Source organism: Aegilops tauschii, chromosome 5, assembly GCF_002575655.3.
Source record: "Aegilops tauschii subsp. strangulata cultivar AL8/78 chromosome 5, Aet v6.0, whole genome shotgun sequence".
In the NCBI taxonomy this organism is placed as follows: domain Eukaryota; kingdom Viridiplantae; phylum Streptophyta; class Magnoliopsida; order Poales; family Poaceae; genus Aegilops; species Aegilops tauschii.
This window is the reverse complement of record NC_053039.3, coordinates 73,427,724-73,433,042: the sequence shown is the minus strand read 5'-3', so window position 1 is coordinate 73,433,042 and position 5,319 is coordinate 73,427,724. Positions and strand designations below refer to the sequence as shown.

The 5,319-nt window shown below is 48.8% G+C and overlaps 2 long non-coding RNA genes across 2 annotated transcripts; both read left to right on the top strand.

The window, feature by feature from the left end:
- The first annotated feature begins 830 nt into the window (after positions 1–830).
- Positions 831–1,764, top strand: LOC141023293 (uncharacterized). The gene is made up of 3 exons (XR_012184163.1): positions 831–978; positions 1,095–1,276; positions 1,503–1,764. It is a non-coding gene; the product is annotated as an uncharacterized lncRNA (long non-coding RNA).
- A 297-nt stretch (positions 1,765–2,061) lies between these two features.
- On the top strand, positions 2,062–3,222 carry LOC109766270 (uncharacterized). The gene is made up of 4 exons (XR_005756294.3): positions 2,062–2,329; positions 2,430–2,582; positions 2,660–2,719; positions 2,834–3,222. It is a non-coding gene; the product is annotated as an uncharacterized lncRNA (long non-coding RNA).
- Positions 3,223–5,319: the final 2,097 nt, after the last annotated feature.

The window sequence follows — 5,319 nt, the reverse complement described above, 5'->3', positions numbered from 1 at the left end:
ATTCAAATCAATTATGAACTAGGGTTCATCTTAACACAACCATACCAACTATTCAATATAGTTCATATCTAACACAATATAACATCTAGAATCAACCTAAATCAATCCTAGGGTTAAAAAAATTCAAATAGGAGTGATTTGAATCGAATAATGCGACGAATCAAAAGGTGTTTGATAAAAACTTATTGGAGGGATTGAAAGAGCTTACTTTTCTTTCTTCAGGGCCATCTCGATCCGCAAAATCCGTCAAGAAACGAAGAAGATTGGAGGGGGGAGTGGAGGGGATGAGAGAGGGCGAGTTGGAGCAACTGCTCTATTCTTCGTGGTGGGGGGCGGCTGGGTGGGGGGGAGAAGGGGGCGGGGGCGGCCGGCCCGCGGTTTATATATGCCCACACCCTACCGCCAGAGACTCCGGCGATAGGTTCAGACATCCTACCGCCGGGTGGAGCGGCGGCAGGGTGTGACGGAGGGGGCATGGAGGCCGTTATCGTTGCTCACGTGGACAAGTTTGCTGCCGCCGCAGGTCTCGGCGGTAGGCTACATGATCCTACCGCCGTGCCTCGTGGCGGTAGAGGAAAGGGTCAAATCTCGAAAAACTTTCAAACTGAGGTCAGATCTCGATTTTATTTAACAAAAGGGCCAAAACACGAAATTTTGCCCCGAGACGTGGATCAGATGAGGAGTCCACGACGTTACGGAAAAGCTGAGCCTACGGAAAAGCTGAGCCGTCAGTCGTACGTGGGTGAACCACACGTGCGCGTATGGGGCCAAGAGCGACCCCCCGCCACCGCCCGCTCCGGTGCTGGTTCGTTCTCGAAACCCTCGGTCCCCTTTCTCTTCACCGAGGAACATCATTTCCACCATTGCGTCTAGAACAGAGCAGGTCGTGGCGGCGGCGCTTTCCGTGCTTTGGCAGCCGTAGAAAAATGAAGGATGCTGGCCTGGAGTTCCTCCTCGATGCAGACATGCAGTAGACAGGTGAGTACATATAGATCTGGAAAAAGATTTTTGGATTTTTGTTTTACAAGCCGCCATACCTGAAGAAGTAGGCTAAGAAACGGGCGTGGGCGTCTGCCATTGCCGTCGCTTTGCAGGTTCCCCCAGCGGGAGGAGTTCGCCAAGATCCTTGAGAACCCAGATACAGCTCATCTGGTGTTGTTGCCGACGAGCGAGGCCAACCGTGCCGAACCTGCAGACTCAAATGCTGGGTCTGGTTGCAGCCAACGGGTCGGCGGTGATGACCTCGACAAAAGACAAGGTGCAGTTCGCCGGAAAGGTCTGAACCCAACTCCTTCTCGCTACTGTGTTCCATTTTTGCATATAATTATATTCAGCTACGGAAAAGGTTTGCTGCGATGTCCGTATGAGGTACTTAAATTAGGAATTAGTGCATCTGCTCGTTACTGCTAACTGTTTTTACTGTCAGAACGGCACTCAATGAATTTATAGTATTCTTGAAGTGTGCACGCTATACTGAACATGTATCTGTTGGGAAAATTCAGATTACGGCCAGGGAGTGCACCTCCAGACCGGACACCATGTCCGTCAAGGATGAGTGCTCTGGAGCAGTCGATTTGCAAGTATGCAGAGGAACCTACGAAGAGTGTTGTACGCCCAGCACTTGGTTTGACTTTTGATTCACTTGGTGAGGCATATGACTACTACAGTTTGCACATCTGGGAGATCGGTTTCGGAGTTAGATATGGTAAGAGTAGACTCAACGCCGAGAGGACAATGTGCATGCACGAAATAGTCTGCGGTTGCTCGGTGAGTACTGAATTTTGATTACCTACGTATGAAGCTAAAATGATAGGCATGCCTTTGGTGCGCAATCCTTCTAAAACTGTACCGACTTTCTGTTTGTGGAAATGTATGTTGGGGAAACCAGAGGCCGAAAATAGTAGATCGTGCAGGTGCGAGTGTCCGTTGTTGATTAGATTGTTGCGAGCGTCGGACAACAGCTGGTAAGGGCAGTAATCCAGGTCGTATGGGCAAACCTGAGCCGTCTCTAGCTGTGGCTGTACTTCACGTCTGCATGTGGGTCCGCTGTGCGGAACTTGTCGAGGGTTTGGAAGGGGGATTTGACGAGCAGTGAGGCCGAGAATTAGTGTAAAGGGACCTCGTGGCAATGGCGTGTGCGGCGGCTGCGACTTCTTGCGGCGGAGCAGCGATGGAAGCCTGCGGGATCGAGTTCCCGCTGGATCTAGTTGACTGGTGAGTTTCTGTACCCTGGTGCCCGTCTATGGATCTGTGTGCTTCCATGTGTTTCCCAACTTCCCGCCGCAGCTTTTGACTCTAGCTGTGGCGCAGGCGAAGATTTATTTGGAATGTGAGTGAGACATTTTTAAAAATTCAAAAATGAGTGCTGATTTTGATGAATTATGATTGAAGCTGATTTGTATGTTGTCATAAGTCTGTATGTGACGCAGACTTACAAAAGACTGGGCTTCTGCCATTGAGAAGGAATGCAGCCAATGAGAGAGCATTGGAAGACGATGATCAATGTCGGCGTATTTGTGACCTAGCTAGGGCGGCACTGGAGTGGGTTGATCAAGCCAACAGTTATCCCCATCGAACTGAAGGTTACTATCGTGTCACACATTTTATCATGGTTTGCGTGTGGTGCTTAGTTATCTAATGCAGTTCATTTCTTTTGAAGTTGCTGGTGTGCAAGCAAGGAATATGCAGACCATGGTCGGCGATGTGGAAAACATTGGAGGTGAGTCCCTTTTGGTAGAGATCAGTTGTTGACAGGGACAAGTTGATTATGTATTTATGATGGTTCGACTTAAGGGAGATCCTCATGGCCAGCGGATTAATTGTGCTGACGCAGGAGCAGCTCTGATGAACAGGGTACAGTGCGATGACAACAATGCTGCTATGGGTGAAGATGGTGTGAGCAGGGAGAACTCAAGCTGAGCATATCCAGTGATGCATAAATGTTATGGAAGGGCACTTCTGGAACACGTGCACTCGGCGTTTGGTTTTGATCAGAATAAAATGTGATAACTAGTTTTGTTAATCTGTGTGTTGTAGTATGAGTATTTTTCTGGTGTGTTTCAATGAGCATTTGCTCCACCCTTGTTCCTCCAGTTCGGTATGTGAGGCCAAACTGTGGTAGTGAGTAAACTTTGTTCAGTATGATCCTGCTTGTGCTTCGGTTGACATGTTCTGTAGGTGTGCACATGGTTGGGAGATAGCTAATTACTCTGATATGGTGTATATGTGAGTGATGAGGACTTATGTCTTTCCTGCATTTTGAGATAACCACACAGTGCCGCTGTTGGAGGGTGGGTTTGTGCCCCGTGGGATTCAAAATATGAAAGCATAAGACTGAATGCCTAGGTGCTGCTTTTGGTAGCCAGCATAAGAGATTTCAAACCGAAGAACATCAATTGCTGGAATGGCACCGCCCGAGTCGGAAGCAGCTGCAAATGGCACGACGATGAGGTCTGCCGGCGTGGACGACGGAACAAATATGGAGGGTCGGAAAAAATCTTTCTCTGATCTGGGTGTTGCGTCGAGGTTTTTTTTTTTTTTTTTTTGCCTTGTCGAGAGTTTTTTATCTGGGTGTTTTCTGTGTTCACTGGCTCTTTTACGACGAGCTCGTCGGCGGCCGCGTGGAGCACGACCAGCCTGCCGGAGCAAGCGGGGAAAGTTGTATACGAGGTGAGCACCGGTAGTCCTAGCAGTTCATGCTTCGTTTTTTTTTTTGAAATGACATGCTTCGTTCTTTTGGTGAGCACGTGCAGTATGTGAGGACGCCATGACTTTCAGGGTGAAGTTGTCCAGATTTTTTATTTTAGTAAGGTGAAGTTGTCCAGATTTTTTTTTAGTAAGGTGAAGTTGTCCAGATGGAGCGCCGACCCAGCAGGGCGATGATACGGGCGTCCGTTATCGGCCGTGGCCTCGGGATGGCTCAGCCTGGCTCAGGAAAAAGACTGGGCCGTGCCCATTTCAGCTGATCCGCGATTGCATTAACTTCTGCCGTTGAAATAAATGCGCCAGCGCAGCTGCCCATATCAGAGACGATACACACCGAATACGGACTGTAATACGTTCGAGGGCGCAGATCTTTATGCGAACGGACGTGTTTGATTTCGGGATCAGCTGAGCACGGTCTCAGAATCGAATATCCGATAGTCTTACCCCTTCTCTCTTTCCTGTCAGTTAATCTGGTAGGCAGAGGTACTGATTCATCTTGAAAAAACTGCATATATGAAATTTGAGAGGTTGAACTCTAGCATTCACAGATTATTCCTGTTAGAAATGAATACAATCAATCGTGCACGGAACACATACATATCAGAAAATAATATGGGGACCAAGAGAGGTTGGGTGATTGTTTTTCTTCGATGAGCCAATCACCTGTCAATCCGGAGCGCAAGCTAGCAGATTCAAAGAGCATAAGCTTATGGATAGGAAAAACTGGCAGTGGCTGCTGGCTGAAAATAGGGAGCATCGACGTACCAGAGTGGATGGCTGGAGCCGAAGAGAAGGACACGAAGAATTGTGCGTGCTCGAGGACGTCTTTTTAAAGACAAAGGCAACAGCGAGAGGAAGATTGAGTGGCGGGGTAATGGAGGGCGGAGTAATTATCCGCGTTGAATGCTACCGTTTCATGTGCAGTAGTGGCTGCCGTTTCATGGTGGCGAGTAGAAGAAAGAGCGGCGGCGAGTAGAAGAGAGAGCGGCGGCGGTGAGCGGAGGGAAGAGAGAGATGTGCGATGAGTTTTTTTAGAAGAGATGTGCGATGAGTTAGATGGGCAAATGACAGGGCCAAGTAAGCAAGTTACAGGGCTTCCTTTTACATGGGCTTGTTCCAAAAACTACACAATTGGGCTGGGAGCGGACGTGCAAAAATACCGGTTTGACTGAACCGTGTGGCCGCCTCTCATCTGGCCCAGTTTAGGTCGTCTTCAACCTTCGGCACAAGCATGGATGGAAAAAATAGAAACGCACAACTACCAGCAAGTCTTACCGTATTGAACAATTTAGTCCATGGATTGCGTCAACTCTAAACATAAGAATTGTTCCCCTGTTCATCACGAACCCATTCCACCGGAGCGCACAAGATATTGTCAAGTAACGAAGGAGATCGAAAACAGGAGCTAGGCCGACCATGGGGAACGACCGGGTGCCCTGTCGAGAGAACCAAGCGAGGGAACTGCGGCTTCCGATTGGGCGCCATCATAGTTTGTGTGCTGCCACGTCGAGCTAGGTTGAGAAAGCAACGGGGATGAGTTCTTGCAAGCGATGACTGCCTCTATTTTTGTGTGTGCTGCGCTGTGTATACCCGTTCGGTCGGAGAAGAAAGACG